Source organism: Erinaceus europaeus, chromosome 12 (genome assembly GCF_950295315.1).
Source record: "Erinaceus europaeus chromosome 12, mEriEur2.1, whole genome shotgun sequence".
In the NCBI taxonomy this organism is placed as follows: domain Eukaryota; kingdom Metazoa; phylum Chordata; class Mammalia; order Eulipotyphla; family Erinaceidae; genus Erinaceus; species Erinaceus europaeus.
In genome coordinates, this window is record NC_080173.1 from 45,135,662 (window position 1) to 45,155,659 (window position 19,998).

The window sequence follows — 19,998 nt, forward strand, 5'->3', positions numbered from 1 at the left end:
CCCCACTCCCCACCTGCAGGGGAGTCGCTTCACAGGTGGTGAAGCAGGTCTGCAGGTGTCTTTCTCTCCCTCTGTCAATCTTCTCCTCCTTTCTCCATTTCTCTCTGTGAACAACAACAACAATAATAACTACAACAAGGCTACAACAACAAGGGCAACAAAAAGGGGAAAAAAATGGCTTCCAGGAGCAGTGGATTCATGGTGCAGGCACCGAACCCCTGCAATAACCCTGGAGGCAAGTATATATTTAAAAAGTAGTGATTTGTTTAAAAAACAGTTTTATCTAGCTGTTTGTTTGGTTGTTTGGGACTATGTTCCTGCTAGACCAAAATTTCCTAGTAGGAACCTCCTTATCTGTCATGCTTGCCTGGCATACTCTCCATGCCTGGAGCAGGGACTGACACTGAGGAGGCACTTGGAATGTCAGTTGAATGAATGAAAGTGCAGGCTCCTTGTGGGGCCCTTAGTTGGGGGTGCGGGCATGTGGGCAGCAGGAGCTGCCATTCTGAGCTGCCTACTCCAACGCCTCTGCACAGATTGCTTCATGAAGCACTGAGGGTATGCATCATCCCTCCGTCTGAGAATCTGAAACCTAGTGGTTTGGTTTTCTGATTTACTTTCCACTAGGAAAGGGAGGCTGAGCTTCAGGGCTTCTCCCACCAACAGATGCCCTCTGGAGCTGAATTTAGAGCTGGACCCATGACTGGACGGTGGAGGGGAAGCAGGATTGAACTATGAAGGCAACTATCCTGACAAAGGAAACTTCCTGTCTCAGAGGTTCATAGACATTCATTACAGGCAGGATAAGTAATTAAGAGAGAGCAGCAGGGGTTCTGGGAGGCCTGCTTTTCTCTGGAGGCTCCAGATGCAGTTACTAAGAGGAGGGAAGAGCGCCACCTAGTGGGAAAGATCAGTTAATAGGGCCGGAACTTCAGGACCACAGCCGTCCATCTGCCTCTGTCTGGACGATGAGAGGTGGACACAGGGTCCAGTTCATGAGATAGACTGAGACAAAGGACAGTGCTCAGGCCAGCTCCAAAACAGCCTGAGCTTCAGCCCCAATAGTGCCACTTACTTGTGGGGAAACGGAGATAGTTGTTTGTTTGTTTATTTATTTATTTATTTATTTTGCCTCAGGGTCATTGCAAATCCACTGCTCCTGGAGGCTATTCCCCCCCCCCCACATTTGTTGCCCTTGTTGCTCTTGTTATTATTATTATTGTTATTGTTGTTATTAATGCCGTTGTTGTTGGATAGGACAGAGAGAAATGGAGAGAGGAGGGGAAGACAAAGAGGGATAAAGACAGACACCTGCAGACCTGCTTCACTGCCTATGAAGCGACTCCCCTGCAGGTGGGGAGCCGGGGGCTTGAACCGCACGATCCTTATGCCGATCCTTGCGCTTTGCACCACGTGCACTTAACCCGCTGCGCTACTGTCTGACTCCCAGATAGTTTTTTTAAAATCGTTAAAGATTTTATTTATTTATTTATTTATTTATTTATTTATTTATTTATTCATTCATTCATTCATTCATGAAATAGGAGGAGAGAGAAAAAAAAACACCAGACATCACTCTGGTACATGTGCTGCCAGGAATTGAACTCAGGACTTCATGCTTGAAAGTCCAATGCTTTATCCACTGCACCACCTCCCCAACTACCTAGAGGTAGATTGTTTGACCTCCCTAAGCCTCAGTTTCCTTAGAATGAAGTTAATGGTGGCACATCTGGTTGAGCACACACAGTACCATGTGTAAGGTTCCAGGTTCAACCCCCTCCCCCCCACCTACAGGAGGGAGGCTTCATGAGTGGTGAAGCAAGTCTGCAGGTGTCTCTCTTTCTCTGTCTCTCCCTTCACTCTCAATTTCTCTCTATCTGTATACAATAACTAAAGTTAAAAACAAGATTTTTTTAAAAGGACTGCATAGGATGGTTTGGATAGGGCACTGCTTTGCCATGTGTGTGACCTAGGTTTAAGTCTGACCCCCACCACATTGGAGTAAGCTCTGGTGCTGTGGTAATTTTCCCTATCTCTTGGTCTCTCCTATCTGGAAGAACATTTTAAAGTAAAAAAGAAAAGGGGGCTGGTGAGTTATTGTAATGGTTATGATAAAAGACTTATGCCTGAGGCTTCAAGGTCCCAGTTTCAATCCCCTACACCTCCATAAGCCAGAGCTGAGCAGTGCTCTGGACAAAATAAAAAAAAGAAAGAAAAAGAAATGTTATGCGAATTAAATGTCAGACATGCAGCAGTGCCTAATCTGTAGCATACATGTGTACATCTGGGATCCAAAGTCAAGTTTGTAGTGTGGCCAGACATGAGACTGCATATGTGAAGAAGTCATGGATGGAAAGACAAGGACACACAGGTCCTCTGTCCTCGGCCAATGGTGGATAACTACTAACTGTGTTTTTTTCTCCATAGCCTGTAGTCCCTGCAATCAGCTTGTGAGAATCCTTTGATTTGATAAAGAAAAATTGAGAGGGAGGGACAATATAAAGGGAGAGAGAGACAGAGAGACCTGCAGCACCATTTTACCACTTGTGAAGCCTTCCTCCTGCAGGTGGGGACCAGGGACTTGAACCCCAGTCCATGTGCATGGTAATACATGCTGTTAACCAGGTGAGCCACAATCTGGCCCTCTTCTTTCCATTTAAAGACAAGGAGACTCCAAGGAGAATGATGGCTTGCTGAAAAGCAGTGGGTTGCATTGCTGGTGTTCCAGTATAGGCTTGTCCGGGGCTCTAGCCTTCGATAATCCTCTCCCTTTTGTTGCAAGGTCATAGGAACTCACAGTGCTTGGGCAGGGAAACCATGGGATTCAGTCCTAGGGTGAACAACAGAGAGAGTCGGGGGGCACCTGACTTCCTCCATGGACACCCCAGTGCCATCCTCTTGCACATACAGTTGGGCATATGTCTTCAGGACTGGAAGAGAGCTGGACACTGTTACCTAAGCCCGGCAAATTCTAGGTCTTTGCTCCTCCCTGTGTCCTTAGACACTGCTACACACACACACACACACACACACACACACACACCTCTCCAAGACTATAACTTTTTCTTTCATTTATTTGATAGGACAGAGAGAAATCGAGATGGGAGGGCAAGTTAGAGATGAAGGGAGAGAGAGACACCTGCAGCACTGCTTAATTTCTCTTGATGTTTTCCTCCTGTAGGTGGGGACTGGAGGCTTGAAGCCAGGTCTTTGTGCATGATAACATGTACACTCATTGAGATGCACCGTCACCTGGGCCCTCCAAGACTACAACCCTTCTGCTTCTGCTCTTTCCTTGGGGCCCTCACTCCTGTTCTGATAACAGAACAGAGAGGTGGTGGTTGGAGAAGTTAAGGCCCATGATGAGACAAGGGGCTCAGGGACAAGGAAGGTGGAGGAGTAGGCCCTGTCTCACAGAAAGAAGGCAGGAAAGAAGGGAACGACAGTAGCTGGAGTTTTCAGGGGACACCCATGGTCCTGGCGAGTGTCTCTGCAGAATGATTAAGTGGAAATCTGCTTTCAAGAAGTCAAGAGTAAGTAGGGGGTGGGTAGGTGGCAGTGCACTGGTTTGAGCACACATCACAATATGCAAGGACCTGGGTTCAAGCCCCATCTCCATCTTGGGTAGTGGTGGTGGGGGAAGCTCCACAACTGGTGAAACAATACTTCAAGTCCCCCCCCCTCCCCCTTTCTGTCTCCTTCCTTTCATTTTAGTTTCTCTCTGTCTCTATCCAATACATATATATGAGCAAGTGGTTCTCTTCCTTCCGGGCAAACTTCAAAGTGTGTTTCTTTGGCCTAGGATAGCCTGCTAAAATCATGGTGGATGGGCAGGGTAGATAGCATAATAGTTATGCAAAAAGTCTCTCAAGCCTGAAGCTCCAAAGTCCCAGCTTCAATTCCCTGTACCACCATAAGTCAGAGCTGAGCAGTTAAGTATGGTGTTAAGGACGAGAAAGAGAGAGAGAGAGAAAGAAAGAAAGAAAGAAAGAAAGGTGGTTGAAATAATGCCTTACAGATTGTACACTTTTTTATTCTTTCTTCTTTTGTTATTTTTAAGTTTCTTTTTTTCTAATTACTTATTATTTAGCCAGGCAGTTGTGCACCTGGTACACAAGGACCTGGGTTCAAGCCCTTGGTCCCTACCTGCAGGGGGAAAGCTTTAGAAGTGGTGAAGCAGGGCTGCAGGTGTCTCTGCCTCCTCCTCCCTTCTCATTTTCTTTTTGTTTTTATCTAATAACAAACAAAAAATAATAATTTTTAAAAATATTTTATTTTATTTATTTATTCCCTTTTGTTGCCCTTGTTGTTTTATTGTTGTAGTTATTATTGTTGTTGTCGTCGTTGTTGGATAGGAGAGAAATGGAGAGAGGAGGGGAAGACAGAGAGGGGGAGAGAAAGATAGACACCTGCAGACCTGCTTCACCGCCTGTGAAGCGACTCCCCTGCAGGTGGGGAGCCGGGGCTCAAACCGGGATCCTTATGCCCGTCCTTGTGCTTTGTACCACCTGCGCTTAACCCGCTGCGCTACAGCCCGACTCCCAATAATAATTATTTTTAATGAGAGATACATAGAAAGATAGAGGGAAGGAGGGAGGGAGAGAGAGGGAGGGAGAGAGGGAGGGAGGCAGAGAGAAAGAGGGAGAGAGAGAGAGAGAGATTGAGAGAGAGGGAGGGAGAGAGAGAGAAAAGAGAGGAGAGGGACCAGAGCACTGCTCAACTCTGATTATGGTGGTGCTGGAGACTGAACCTGGGACCTCAGACCTTTATGCATAAAAAGTCTTTTGTGGGGCCCAGGCGGTGGTACAGCAGGTTAAGTGCACATGGTGAGAAGCTCAAAAATCAGCATAAGGATCCTGGTTTGAGCCTCCGGCTCCACACCTGCAGGGGGGTCGCTTCACAAACAGTAAAGCAGGTCTGCAGGTGTCTATCTTTCTGTCCCCACTCTGTCTTCCCCTCCTCTCTCCATTTCTCTCTATGCTATCCAACAATAACAACAGCAACAACAAAACGATAATAACAATGACAACAATAAACAACAAGGGCAAGAAAAGGGGAAAATGCAGCCTCTAGGAGCGGTGGATTCACTGTGCAGGTTCTGAGCCCCAGCAATAACCCTGGAAGCCAAAAAAAAAAAGTCTTTTGTATACGCATTATGCTGTCTCCCCAGCATCCATCCTTCCTTCCTTCCTTCTCTTTTATAATTTATTTATTTATTTATTTATTTATTTATTTATTTATTTATTTTATTGGGGGTTTAATGGTGCAGATGTAGACACAAGGATACAATGGGCACAATTACTCATCTCCCCATGCAGTGTACAACAGGGACTTAATTTATTATTAATGAAAGTGAGACCAGAGCACTGCTCAGTTCTGGCATATGGTGGTGGTAGAAATCTCAATTTTCATTATAAAATATTTTTATTTTAGGGGTCAGAGATAGATAGCATAATAGTTATGCAAACAGGCTCTCATGCTTAAGGCTCCAAAGTCCCAGATTCAATCCCCCTGCACCACCATAAGCCAGAGCTGATCAGTGCTCTGGTTTAATATATATATTTGTAAATATACAGTGTATTTTTTTTTTGCCTCCAGGGTTATTCCCGGGGCTTGTTGCCTGCACCACAAATCCACTGCTCCTGGAGACCATTTTTCCCCCTTTTGCTGCCCTTGTTGTTTTATCATTGTTGTGGTTATTATTATTATTGTTGTTGTTGCTGTCATTGGATAGGACAGAGAGAAATCGAGAGAAGAATGGAAGACAGAGAGGGGGAGAGAAAGATAGACACCTGCAGACCTGCTTCACTGCTTATGAAGTGATCCCCCTGCAGGTGGGGAGCCAGCGGCTTGAACCCGGATCTTTATGCCGGTCCTTGCGCTTAGCACCATGTGCGCTTAACCCGCTGTGCCCAACCCCTATCTGTGCATTTTCTAAGCTAACCATCCAAGAAACCACCTCACCATCTCAGCTCTAGTGTTTGTGAAAGGGCTCTCATGGTCAGCACTGAGCATAATCGTTAAAAAAAAGGGGGGGAGGGTGACCGGGCAGTAGCGCAGCGGGTTAAGCTCAGGCGGCAAAGCCCAAGGACCGGCATAAGGAACCTGGTTAGAACCGGCATAAGGATTCTGTTTCGAGCCCCCGGCTCCCCACCTGCAGGGGAGTCACTTCACAGGCGGTGAAGCAGGTCTGCAGGTGTCTATCTGTCTTCCCCTCCTCTCTCCATTTCTCTCTGTCCTATCCAACAATAATGATAACAATAACAACAACAATAACAACGACAATAACTAAACAAGTGCAACAAAAGGGCTAAGCGCCACGTGCATTTAGCCCGCTTAAAAAAAGGGGGGAGTTGGGCGGTGGCCCAGTGGGTTAAGCGCACGTGGCGCAAAGCGCAAGGAATGGTAAGGTTCCCGGTTCAAGCCCCCGGCTCCCCACCTGCAGGGGAGTTGCTTCACAGGCGGTGAAGCAGGTCTGTAGGTGTCTGTGTCTGTGTCTGTCTCCCCTCCCCTATCGATTTCTCTCTGTCCTATCCAACAACAACAATAACAATAACCACAACAATGATAAAACAACAACAAGGGCAACAAAAGGGGAAAAAATGATCTTCAGGAGCAGTGGATTCGTGGAGCAGGCACTGAGCACCAGGAATAATCCTGGAGGCAAAAAAAAAAAAAGGCTCGTTGTCAGTGAGTGTTTTTTTTCTTTCTTTCTTTTTTTAAAATATTTATTTTATTTATTTATTCCCTTTTGTTGCCCTTGTTGTTTTATTGTTGTAGTTATTATTGTTGTTGTCGTTGTTGGATAGGACAGAGAGAAATGGCGAGAGGAGGGGAAGACAGAGAGGGGGAGAGAAAGATAGACACCTGCAGATCTGCTTCACTGCTTGTGAAGCGACTCCCCTGCAGGTGGGGAGCCGGGGTTCGAACCGGGATCCTTATGCCGGTCCTTGTGCTTTAAGCGAGTGTTTTTTTTTCAATGAAAAAAAGTGGCTCTTTGTTTTAATTTGCACCTCTTTGATTAAGAGATTTCTTTTTTTTTTTTCCCTACAAGTTGAAAAGAGAAACATAATCTTACCTCATACCTTGTATTGTCACCTCATGCATCCAAACTGGATTTAATTAAGAGCAAAATCGAGATCTAACGATCTGATCAGGTCAGGGTCTAGACTGAAGAAAATCAATTTCATTAACTTCCTAGCTGACCGTGCCTAACACCCAAGTGGCAGGAGAGGGCATGGGTGGCAGAAGGGTGGGGAGAGGCCTGTCTGGGAAGTATCTTTCCTCTGTGCCTCAGTTTTCCCATGTTTTCCTCAGTAGACCCATGAGGCTGACCTGGCCCTGTCCTCTTAGGAGCGGGGGGTGCAGCCTCTGGGTTTAGGCAGCACTAGGTAAAACACAGGTGCTAATTCCTCTCAGTAAGCAGCCCCAACTCTGTAAAGTGGATAGGGGCTGGGGTGGGGGGATCACAGCGCCTCCCTTTTTGAATATTGGAAAAATGAAATCAAACAGTAACAGACAGTGCTTCTCAGGCAGACTGGTGCTCTAATGAAGCCAGGTCAAATTAGACATTATGATTATTGTTGTTATTATCGTAGTACTAACAATGGTGGTAGTCACAGTGTTCAGTCTACCATTCCCACCCTTTGGGAACCCAGGTAGAGAAATGAGTCCCTGGCTTTCTAGACCGTTCCACGAAGACGGGACAGACAAGTGGATATGGGGTAGCCAGGACCGATGGCTACAGTCTGGCCCTGAGACGGTAGAAGGACTGGCTGGGGCAGAAAGGGGCAGCCAGGGGCGGGGGTCTGTTCTGCTCAGGCCTGCAGGCTAATTAAAGTCATTTATCTGGATCCGCCCCGGGAGGCGACAGCGGGAGTGGCGGGCCCCTCGCTCCCTTATCAGCGCGGGCGGATGGCGCTGCAGGCCTAGGGCTCCGCGGGCTGCGCGCTAATGGGCTGCGCGGGGCTGCTAGTGTTTGCAGAGATAAGCAGCGGCTGGGTACACAGACGCCACTTAGCTGCGCAAACAGCCGCACCTCGGGACAGAGATCGGAGGAAGCCCAGGCCTGGCGGCAGCAAAGGTACAACAGCAAGAGAGTGCACCGTGGAGGTGGCTCGCCAGGGAGGTGTATGTGGCCGTGCACATGCACACATACACATGTCGGGGTGCAAGTGTCTCTCTCTCTCTCTCTCTCTCTCTCTCTCTCTCTCTCACACACACACACACACACACACACACACACACACACACACACACACACACACACGGTTGGAATGTAAGTATGTCTCCCTCGTAGCAGTCCTGAAGCCCTTGAAAGTCAGCTCTGTGGGAGTCTGTAGTTCAGGCAGTGGGTATTCCCGGGGCACTTCAGGGGTGTTTACTGGTACCTGTGAACACTGGGGTGTAGCTCTCATACCCTGCTGTGTCCCCTTCAGCCAGGCCCATGGGACTGACTTGCCTGGGGCAGGAACTCAAATTCTGAGTTCCAGAAGCAGGAAGCTCCAGGGTCATGTGTCCACAAAGGGCTGTGTGATGGGGGTAGTGGGCAGGGCAGTTAGATAGGAGCCAAAGTTGGAAACTCCTCACCACCTTCAGAACCCCATATAGGCTGCTCTGCTTGCTGCTCAAGGGAACCGACCTCCTCCACCTGAGCCTTGGTGAAGTTTTTCTGAGGAAGAAACTGACCAGAGATGCACAGAGCATCTGGCTGCCCCCACAGCAAAGCCTGCCCATTACAGCAGGCCATAGGCATCAGGCCTAGAGGCCCAATCAGCATGAATCCAGCCTAGCCTAGCTTTTGCCTTAAGCCTTACAGACATCTCAGGACCAGGAAAAACTGTGCATACAGGTGGGTCTAACCATGCCCACATCCTCTGCTCCCCCAGTGCTTCTGCTGCTGCCACAACCTTGACTAAACTTTCTTTTTCTTTCTCTTTCTTTCTTTCTTTCTTTCTTTCTTTCTTTCTTCCTTCCTTCCTTCCTTCCTTCCTTCCTTCCACTCTTTCTTTCTTTCTTTCTTTCCTTTTTTCCTGACTCCTGTCTGAAATCAAGGTTGTTAAGCACTAGCATTGTGGTTGTGCACAGCACAAGAGCTTTACATCTCAGGGACCCTGTTTACATGTCTGTGAGTCCGAGGTGACCTTCCTATCAAGGCCTGGGTTCGTGGGGCATCCAGAACCCACATGGGCACACAAGTAAATGCTTGGGGAGATATTCACTGGTTCCCACATGCAAATGGTTCCACCTTATGCACATCTCTATTTATGTGGAAAGCTCAGAGATTGGCAGCAGGGGTTGGCATGGCTGAAACTCTTCAGAGACCCAGGGCACTTCAAGTTTTTCACTGTTGTTGCCCAAGATATGTCCCTTGCCTCATGGCCCAGTTTAGTTTGCTTTGAACTTGAGCCTTTAAACCTTCCTCTAGCAGACAGGAAGAAGAAAGACACAGGAAAAAAAAGTACAGTTGTGTTGCCTCAAAGTGTCATTAAGGACTTTTCCTTGAAATTACAAGTAATATCTCCATTTTCAATTCTTTGACCAGAACTTAGTCATATACACTTAACTAACTGCAAAGGAGATTTGGGACTGTGATTATTTTATCCTGGATGATTAGGTGCCAACTACTTCATCTGACTAATCAAGAAGGTAAGAATAGATATTTGGGGGCTTGTAGCAGTACACTTAGTTGAGTATACACATTACAGTGCACAAAGACCTGGGTTCAAATCTCCAGTCCCCATCTGCAGGGGGGATGCTTCATAAGAGGTGAAGCAGTGTTGCATCTCTCTCTCTCTCTTTTCTGCCACAGCACTGATCAGCTCTGGTTTATGGTGGTGCCGGGGGATTGAACCTGGGACTTTGGAGCCTCAGGCATGAGAGTCCCTTTGCATAATCATTATGCTGTCTACCTCCATTTCCCCCCACCCCTATCTCTCACTATCTTCCTTCTTAATTTCTCTGTCTCTATCAAAAATAAATAAAATAATACAATTTAAAAAATTAAAATAAAAGCAGAGATATAGGTATAGATGCCCCAAGGGCAACCAAGAAGATCCAAGAATACACTTCATCCCCTCCCACACCTTGCTCGGGGCGAGGGAACCATACCAGCACATTCAGATTAGGTGATCTGGGATGCAGTTACTTGAAAGAACAATGTACCCCTATGCTCATAGCTGCATTGTTCACAACAGCTAACATACAGAAGCAATCCTAATACTCCCCCCTCCAGAAAAAAATGATTGACTGAAGAAATTATTATATGTAGTTGATGGAACACTACTCTGCAATCAAAACAGATCATATTGTATCATTTAGAACAAAATGGATGGAGTTGGACATGATTATACTGTGTGAAATAAGTAAAGAAGTAAAGGACAACGACTTTAATCATATGAGAACTACAGATGAGTAAGACAAATTAACTTGTAAACACAATGGTAAACAAACTGTCTCTTGGACTTTGTGAGAACAGTAGTGATTATGACAGAAGGGGGAGTGGTGGTATGGGGGACACACACACACAGAATTTTCATGCAGGGTGTGGTGACTTTCATTGACAATGTGTATTTGTGAAAATATACCCCATGAAGCCTTGTAGTTGTGGAAAAACACTTAAATCACTAGTTAAAAAAAAATAGGAAGGTCAGCTAACCTCTTATCTTCCCATGAGCTGTTCCACATGTTAGTGTCTCATATCTTTGTCTGTGAAATGGGAACTCACTCATGTCTTCATTCAACATGCATTTATTGAAGCTCTTCCCTGGGCCTTGCACTGGGCTGGAGGTTAGGATGAAAGCAATGTCAAGGGCATCATGTGTGAGGTCCTTACAGTTAGGGGACAGGTGGACACATGCCTCTGCCCTTCTGATGTGTAAACTGAAAACTATACTTTTTGGGTGTAGAAGCAGGTTAAGCAGGAATCAAGGGTTGAGGATTTTCTCTAGAGAGAGCAACTTCTACTGTTTAATTTTTTAAAAAATATTTTGTTTATTTATTTACTAATGAGAAAGTTAGGAGGAGAGAGAGAAAGAACCAGACATCACTCTGGTACATACGCTGCTGGGGAGTGAACTTGGGACCTCATGCTTGAGAATCTAATGCTTTATGCACTGCACCACTTCCCAGACCATGCAGTTCCTTTATCTGTAGTGTTCTGGGATCAAATAAAAATACCGTGTGTGTGTGTGTGTGTGTGTGTGTGTGTGTGTGTGTGTGTGTGTGTGTGTGACAGTCAATGACTGCAGGGAGAGAGAAGAGAGTTGTAGTAGAGAGTGGTTTCCACTTTGTATCTTCTCTTGGAACATTTCCTCTGCAGTTGGACTAGAATACCCACTGCCATTTGATTATTCTTTACATTTGATTATTCAATACCACATACTCACTGTATTTGATTATTCTTTATGTTTTTTTTTTTTTTAAGACCACCAGAGTTATCTCTGGGGCTTGGTACTGGCACTATGAATCTGCTGCTCCTGGAGGCCATTTTTCCTCCCCCCCACTTCTACTTCATTTGATAGGACAGAGAGAAATTGAGAGGGGAGAGGAAGAGGAAGAAAGACACCTGCAGCACTGCTTCGCTGATCATGAAGCTTCCCCTGTGCAGGTGGAAAGTGGGGTATTTGAACAAAGATCCTTGTGCATAGTAATGTGCGTGCTCACTCTGGTGCCTCACCACCTGCCCCCCCAATTATTCTTTACTAACAGGCAAAATGTCAATCACTCCATGTGTTTATTAAAATTTAGTGTCCTGGGACTGGAGACCATTAAAGGGCACTTACTTAAAAAAAAAAAAACCACAACAAACAAAACCAATTTCCTCACCAAACTCAGCAGCAGCAGCAACAACAAAACAAACAAAAGACAAAAACAAACAAATGAATCTGTCCAAAGAAGAGATGTTAAGTTTCAACAGACATATGAAAAATGCTCAGCCACTGATTATCAGTTAAATGGAAATAAAGACAATGATGAAATACAACTTCACACCTGTGAGAATGTCATACAACAGAAATAACAGTAACAACAAATGTTGGAGAAGTTATTTGTGGGAGTACGGAAACCCTTTTACACTGCTGGGGGGAACATAAATTGGTCCAACCCCTGTGCAGAGCAGTCTTGAGAATTCCATCCCTGTTCCCCTGTAAAGGGGGTGCTTCATAATCGGTGAAGCAGGGATGCAGATGTCTAGCTTTCTCCCTGCCACCCCTTTCAATTTCTCTTGTTAAGGAACTCTGCTGGAGCCGAGGTGGGTGAAGAGAGAAAGGAAGTTTATTACATGTGGACCAAGAGTATATTTTTCTCTGAGAACTCCAGCCTCAAATAAAGGAGCAGAACAAGCTTATATAGGAGGTGTAGGCTTGCAAGAATAAAGCATCGTTGCAGAAGCAGAGGCTGCAAGGTTAAGGGGGTGGGATTTGTACCCATTGCTCAGGGTCTGGTTGCCTTAGTTACTATTCTCTTTCCTGCATAGCTGTGTCTGGGAAAGTTTAGCTTTAGCATAAGATATGCCACTGGTGGGTGGTACATTTTAAGAGGGCAGAAGCTAGCCAGGGTTACAGAAGCTGATGTGACAAGCAATTAGAGACAAAATATGGTAGTAACCTTGGTTACTATAGATACAGGCGGGCACATTTGCTTTTTTCTTTTCTTTTTTATTATCTTTATTGGATAGACAAAGCCAGAAATTGAGAGGGAAGAGGGTGATAGGGAGAGAGACAGAGACAGAGAGATACCTGCTTCACCACTCTGCAAGTGTGAAGCTTTCGCCCTGCAGGTGGGGACCATGGGGCTTAAGCCTGGATCCTTGCACATTGTAACATGTGCATTCAGCCAGGTGTGCCATCACTTGACCCACCCCCCCGCCCCACATTTGCTTTTTCTATATCAAACACCTTACTTTCTTGGCTCTTTTCTCTGAGTTGGGGCCTTCTCAGTAAAAGTTCCGTCTGACCTTCATTGTCTCAAATTTCTGTGTCCATTTACTTTGACCTTCTACTTTTATACAACCACCTGCTCTGTTTCAAAGTTTCTGCAAATATTCAGTCTTTCTACACATTCTTTTTTTTCCCCTACACATTCTCAACCTTTTATTCTCCATCATTCTGTTCTGTGTTGAGACATTCTTACAAATGTACATATTATAAGCACATATTCTGAGGCTGAAATTTTTGGAGATTTCCTTTCACTCACTGTCCTATAAAATAAAATAAAAAGGAAAGGAAAAATGGCCACCAGAAGTAGTGGATTTATATTGCCAGCACAAAGCCCCAATGATAGTCCTGGTGGCAATACCTAAGTAAATATTATATTTAAAATATATATGTATTTTAAATGGTGCTGGGGATTAAACTTGGGAGGTTTTTTATATATATAATTATGCTATTTCCCCTGGCCAATTGAATTAATTTTTTTTTTTGCCTCCAGGGTTATCGTTGGGGCTTAGTGCCTGCAGTATGAATCCACTGCTCCTGGAGGCCACTTTTTCCCATTTTTGTTGCCCTTGTTGTTGTATTTATTGTTATTGTTGTTGTTGTTGGATAGGACAGAGAGAAATGGAGAGAGGAGGGGAAGACAGAGAGGGGGAGAGAAAGATAGACACCTGCAGACCTACTTCACTGCCTATGAAGTGGCTCTCCTGCAGGTGGGGAGCTGGAGGCTCGAACCAGGATCCTTATGCCGGTACTTGCGCTTTGCGCCATGTGTGCTTAACCCACTGTGCTACCGCCTGACTCCCTGCATTATCTTCTATAGCTCATAGGTCTCTTATGCAGGTAGTGTGCTTTGGGTTGGACAAGTGAAAAATTTATTTTTAAGTAACAGACATCTTTGGAAAGCTTACTAGTCAACAGGCATTGTATTAAGCAGTTTAGAGATTGTGATTTTTGTTTTTCTTTTTGCCTCCAGGGGTTCTCTGAGGCTTGCACCTGTGCAATTCCACATCTCCCTTCAGGTTCTTTTTTTTTCTCCCTAGATAGTGGGTGAGAAAGAAACATATAGAAGAGATACTACAGCACCCCTCTATTGATTATGGCTCTTATCCCTAGTGTGATGTTGTTTTCACATGGTGGCCAGGGTTTCGAACCCTAGTTTTTGTGTATGGCAACATGTGCACTCTCCTAAGTGAGCTATCTCCCTACCCTGAGGCAATTTTTTTTTTTTTAATCAGATCTTAGCTCTGTCTTATGGTGGTGCAGGGGATTGAACTTGGTGTCTCAGGCATGGAAGTCTTTTGCATAACCATTATGCTATCTCCCCCATCTGAGATAATAACCTTTTGATTAAAAAATTAATATGTAGTAAATGGACTTTATTTTATTGAGGTACCATTCTGCATTTTGACATGTGTATAGATTTCTGTCAGTGCAACCAGAGTCAGAATTCAGAAGAGTCACTTTTGCCAAAGGTTCTTCTCTATGCTCTAATCTTTGGCTACCATACATCAGCCACTACAGTTTTATCTTTTGCGAATGTCATATAAATGGATGTAACCTTTAGAAATTGACACAATCACTCAGCCCAACACCTTTGAGATTAATCCACTTTGCTCTGTGTATCAATAGCTCATTCTTTTTAATTGCAGTGTAGTAAATATCCCAATATCCGGTGTGCCATAGTTTGTTTATTCAGCCACTCATGGCATGGCACTGGAGTGGCTTCCTGTTTGAGGCAGTTATGAATACAGCATGTAGAAATATTCATGTAAAGGTTCTTATAGAATTTATGTATTCATTCCTGTTGGGGTAAATACCCCAGACTGGGATTTCTGGGCTGCGAGCAACCTTGTGTTTGACTTTATAATTTATTTATTTAGATAGGATAGAGAGAAATTGAGAAGGTAGAGAAGGGAGATAGGAAGACACACACACACACACACACACACACACACACACACACACACACACACATCTGCATCACTTTCACTACTCCTGAAGCCTCTTCCCCCTGAAGGTGGGGACTGGGAGCTTAAACCCAAATCCTTGTTCATGAGTGCATTCAAGTAGGTGTGTTAGCATTCAGCCCCTATTATATTAATTCATTAATTATACCAGAGCATTGCATACTCTGGCTTGTGGGGGTCTAGGGGATTGAACTTCAAATTCTGTAGCTTCAGGCATGAGAGTCTCTGCATAATTGTTATGATATCTTTCCACATCCACATGTTTAACTTTAGAAGAGAGTGCCCCAATGTTTCCAGACTTACTGTCTCATTTTGGATCTCTCCTATCAATAAACAAGAGTTCCAGTTGCTTTCTCTTTTTCAAAATTTCTTTATTGGGGGCTTAATAGTTTACAGTCACAGTAAAATACAATAGTTTGTACATGCATGACATTTCACAGTTTTCTACATAACAATACAACCCCTACTAGGGCCACCTCTGTCATTATTTTCCAGGACCTGAACCCTTCCCCCAAGCCATAGTCTTTTACTTTGGTGCAATACACCAACTCCAGTCCAAGTTCTGTTTAGTGTTTTCCTTTCTAGTCTTGTTTTCAACTTCTTTCTATGAGTGAGATCATCCCATATTAATCCCTCTGTTTCTGACTTATCTCACTTAACATGATTTCTTGAAGCTCCATCAAAGATGGGCTTCTTCTTCTTCTAGCGTTTGCCAAAGATGGGCTGAAAATGGTGAAATCACCATTTTTAATATCTGAGTAGTATTCCATTGTGCATATAGACCACAACTTGCTCAGTCACTCATCGGTTGTTGAACACCTGGGTTGCTTCCAGATTTTGGCTATTACAAATTGTGCTGCTATAAAATAAGTATGCACAGATCTTTTTGAATGGATGTGTTGGGTTCCTTAGGATATATCCCCAGAGAAGAATTGCAAGATCATAGGGTAGGTCCATTTCTAGCCTTCTGAGAGTTCTCCAGAGTGCTCTCCACAGGGGTTGGACAAAATTACATTCCCACCAGCAGAGTAGGAGTGTTCCTTTGACCCCACAACCTCTCCAGCGTTTGTTGCTGCTACCTTTTCTGATCTATGACACTCTCACAGGAGTGAAGTGGTATCTGATTGTTGTCTTTATTTGCATTTCTCTGACAATCAAAGACTTGGAACATTTTTTCATGTGTTTCTCGGCCTTTTGGATCTCTTCTGTGGTGAATATTCTGTCCATGTCCTCTCCTCATTTTTGGATGGGGTCATTTGTTTTCTTGTTGCTAAATATGGTGAGCTCTTTATATATCTTGGTTATTAGCCTCTTGTCTAATGTATGGCATGTAAAGGTCTTCTCTCACTCTGTGGGAGTTCTTTGTTTGGGTGGTGGTTTCTTTTACAGTTCAGAAGCTTTTTAATTTGATGTAGTCTCATTGATTTATTTTTGATTTAGTCTTCTTCATAATAGGATTCAGTCATTGAAAATGCCTATAAAATTTATATGGAAGAGAGTTCTACCAATATTTTCCTCTAAGTATTTGATACTTAGATCCAATTGGAATTTACTTTTGTGTTTGGTGAAATATAGTGGTTCAGTTTCATTCTTCTACATGTTTCAACTCATTTTTTCAACATAATTTGTTGAAGAGACTCTCCTTTTTCCATTTGATAGTCTGGGCACCTTTGTCAAAGATTAGATGTCTATAGGTGTGGGGTCTTACTTCTGGGCTCTCAATTTTATTTTAAATTTCTTTATTGAGGGTTAATGTTTTACTGAGCTCTCAATTCTTTTTATTTATTTATTTATTTATTTATTTATTTATTTATTTAAAAAGGAGACATTAACAAAATCATAGGATGGGGGATACAACTCCACACAATTGCCACCACCCAATCTCCATATCCCATCCCCTCCCCAATAGCTTTCCCATTCTCTATCCCTCTGGGAGCATGGACCCAGGGTCATTGTGGGTTGCAGAAGGTAGAAGGTCTGGCTTCTGTAATTGCTTCCCCACTGAACATGGGCGTTGACTGGTCGATCCATACTCCCAGTCTGCCTCTCTCTTTCCCTAGTAGGGTGAGTCTCTGGGGAAGCGGAGCTTCAGGACACATTGGTGGGGTCTTCAGTCCAGGAAAGCCTGGACGGTATCCTGATGGCAGGTGGAACCTGGTGGCTGAAAAGAGAGTTAACATACAAAGCCAAACAAACTGTTGAAGAATCATGGACCCAAAGGTTGGGATAGTGGAGATGAAGTGTTGGGGGGTACTCACTGCAAACTCTAGTGTACTACTGCTTTCAGGTATATATTTGCCCTAGTTTAAGGATACATGTGAACATATGCTCTATCTCCTGGAACCTGGTCTATATCTAGGTTTTGGGACTTTGTTAGGAAGTGAACCACCTGGAATGGAATTAGAGAATACTATGAAAGGAAAGGTCTCACCCGAGTGATGAAGCTGAAGGGTTGTCATTCCACACTTGAAGTCTCTGGACACAGTCTGAAGTGAAGCATGCTGGGGTGGCACTCATTGCATTGATTAGGTTGCGATCAGCGGATGCAATATTATTTCATAAGAATTGGGAGAAGCGTATGGGAAAGTGGGCCCTACTGTTGGTATGCTTCTAGTTCTGCTTCTGGGACCCCTTCTGTTACATTGCTTGATGTTGTGGTCTGTTTACATGGTCATTCTGTTACATTGGTTTGGTCTCGCTCCCCCTGCCTCCAGGAGATTTTGGTTTAGTCCTCTCTGGTTCGTGCTTCTTCCTTCTTCCCGCCCCCTAACGTATGTATTCTCCCTTGGTTCCTGACTCTGCCACCAGAGGAGAGAGATGCAGGAAAGAATTGGGTTGTAATTAGATTAGAATAGTTTGTAGAACCTCTTCCCTGCTCGTGAATAAAGATTAAATTGTGTTCTCAGCTCAGCCATGAGTCCCTGGTCGACTCTGTCCCCCGTCTGCGAAGCCAGACCAGTGAAAACAACAAAATGGCGCCCGAACAGGGACAAGAATCTTGGCTCCACACATGTGCAGCAGACCAAAGGAGATCAGATAAGTAAAGCTGCCATGGCCTGCCTTTCTACTTATGAAGAGGTTTTCAAAAGGCTCTACTCTTTCTTCATGAGACAGTTTCTTGTCTCTGGAACATTTCGTTATGGGCCACACTCTGGTTTCCACCTACCGCCTGCCCACAGGAGCCTGCTCACTGCAGCAAGGTGTGGGGCATTGGGCACGGGCTTCCTCTGTGCTGCTCTGCCACTGGGAGCAGGGCAGCTGGCAAGGTGGGCAAGGCAGGCAGGGCTGCAGTCCATCCTGGCCCCCACCCCGGGGCACCTCAGCCCGCACCTTCTGCACGGCTGGCCCACCCGGCCTCCTGCTATGATGTCTGGGAAGATCTCGGACCACCCGGAGACTGCTGGCTCCCTGCCGGGACTGGGCCCCCTGGCCGAGATCCCCAGCTTGGCTCTGATGGCAGAGGAGCTAGAATACGCAGACATCCGTGCAGTGATCGCACCCCTGCAATTCCTGGAGGTGAAGTTGGGCAAGAGGCCACCTCCAGACAACTCACCCCCTGAACAACTAAGACAGACAGATCTAAATTCGTGTTTAAAATGACATGTCTTTGTAATAAAAGTTTTTCTCCTTGTGTATTGAAGACCATGTTTATGTGTGTGTTTGAAGTTTGGTAAACATTAACTTTAAGGTTAGAAATGTAACTTTAAGGCTACATTTTTACCAGGCAAAGTTAAATGAAAAAGGTTTTCAACATAATTCTCATAAAGGTAAAATTAACTTACATTTAAAGTCTGAGGTAAAAATTAGTTAAAAATCAATATATTTTAACTAAATTTGGTCTAAAAAACCTGCGCACACCTAGGGTGTGGCTCCATCTTATACAGGTGTAACAAAAGGTAAAAAAAGATGTTATTGATATGTAAAGCTCTCAAATACCTTCTCAATTAGAGATATAACCAGCCCAGGCGAAGGATAGATTGCACAATGGTTATGCTAATGATTCTCATGCCTGAGGCTTTTAACCATGGTTCTTCTGTTTACCTTTCCACATTTTATTGAGTTTAAACTGTTTAAACAACCTTAAAATCATACTAGAAAGGACTTCCAATTATAATGGAGTTATCAATTGTGGTAAACTTCTAACCTGCTATAAGTTTTGTTTCACAAGTAAGTGAATTGAAGCTGTCAAGTTCTCTACAGAAAAGTGGAATTCCAGGGGCTGACCTTCCTCATGCAACATTTCACCCCCTGGCATTTCTTCTGTGGTCGTCTACTTTGGACTGGCACTTCTATCGGACTCACTGGTACACCTCTTGGACACTTTACACAACTCTACAGCAGCTTCCCTTTATGCTGCTGGGTTTCTCAAAGACTGACTGCAGCCAACTGCCTTGGGACTCTATAGGTAACCCCCCCTCCTTGCTAGGTAATGCCCACAGAGGCAGGATACACCTGTTGAGGCATGAAGCGCCCCCAGAGGCAAGAGATGCCCACAGAGGCAGGAAATGTCCTTTAGCTTGGTGAGCCTTGCCCACAGAGGCAAGAAACGCCACCCTCAGGCCTTCCCTTGGCATCACACTGGTTCTTGTTGCTCTCTTACTTGTTCCCCCATGTCTTGTGCAAGTTTTTTTTTTTTTTGAAAATGCCTGTATGATATAGGCTTCTGTTCACCCCACACTCCTGATACTATGGTCAATTAGTTAAAAAGAAAAGGGGGAATTGTTGGTATGCTTCTAGTTCTGCTTCTGGGATCCCTTGTGTTACATTGCTTGACATTGTGGTCTATTTACATGGTCATTCTGTTACATTGGTTTGGTCTTGCTCCCCCTGCCTCCAGGAGATTTTGGTTTAGTCCTCACTGGTTTGTACTTCTTCCTTCTCCCCGCCCCCTAACGTATGTATTCTCCCTTGGTTCCCAACTCTGCTGCCAGAGGAGAGAGATGCAGGAAAGAATTGGGTTGTAATTAGATTAGATTAGTTTGTTGAATCTCTTCCCTGCTCGTGAATAAAGATTAAATTGTGTTCTCAGCTCAGCCATGAGTCTTTGGTCATCTCTGTCTCCTGCCCACAAAGCCAGCCCAGCAAAAGCCCGGCGA

General features: G+C 44.6%; 1 protein-coding gene and 1 long non-coding RNA gene across 4 annotated transcripts in view; both read left to right on the forward strand.

Moving 5' to 3' along the window:
- Positions 1–3,670, forward strand: part of LOC132541908 (uncharacterized) — a 32,099-nt gene extending 28,429 nt beyond the window's left edge. Inside the window, exons 3-4 of the long non-coding RNA XR_009553020.1 lie at positions 2,428–2,625; positions 3,182–3,670. This is a non-coding gene — a long non-coding RNA (uncharacterized LOC132541908). The remainder of the gene's footprint in view (positions 1–2,427; positions 2,626–3,181) is intronic.
- A 4,272-nt stretch (positions 3,671–7,942) lies between these two features.
- Positions 7,943–19,998, forward strand: part of PYY (peptide YY) — a 33,190-nt gene continuing 21,134 nt past the window's right edge. The window contains exons 1-2 of one of the 3 annotated variants that reach the window (XM_060203411.1): positions 7,960–8,083; positions 9,545–9,648. The gene's annotated coding sequence lies outside the window, so the exon portion shown is untranslated. Of the gene's footprint in view, positions 8,084–9,544; positions 9,649–19,998 lie in introns of all 3 variants that reach the window. The other 2 variants (XM_007531857.3, XM_060203410.1) reach the window with 2 other exon arrangements.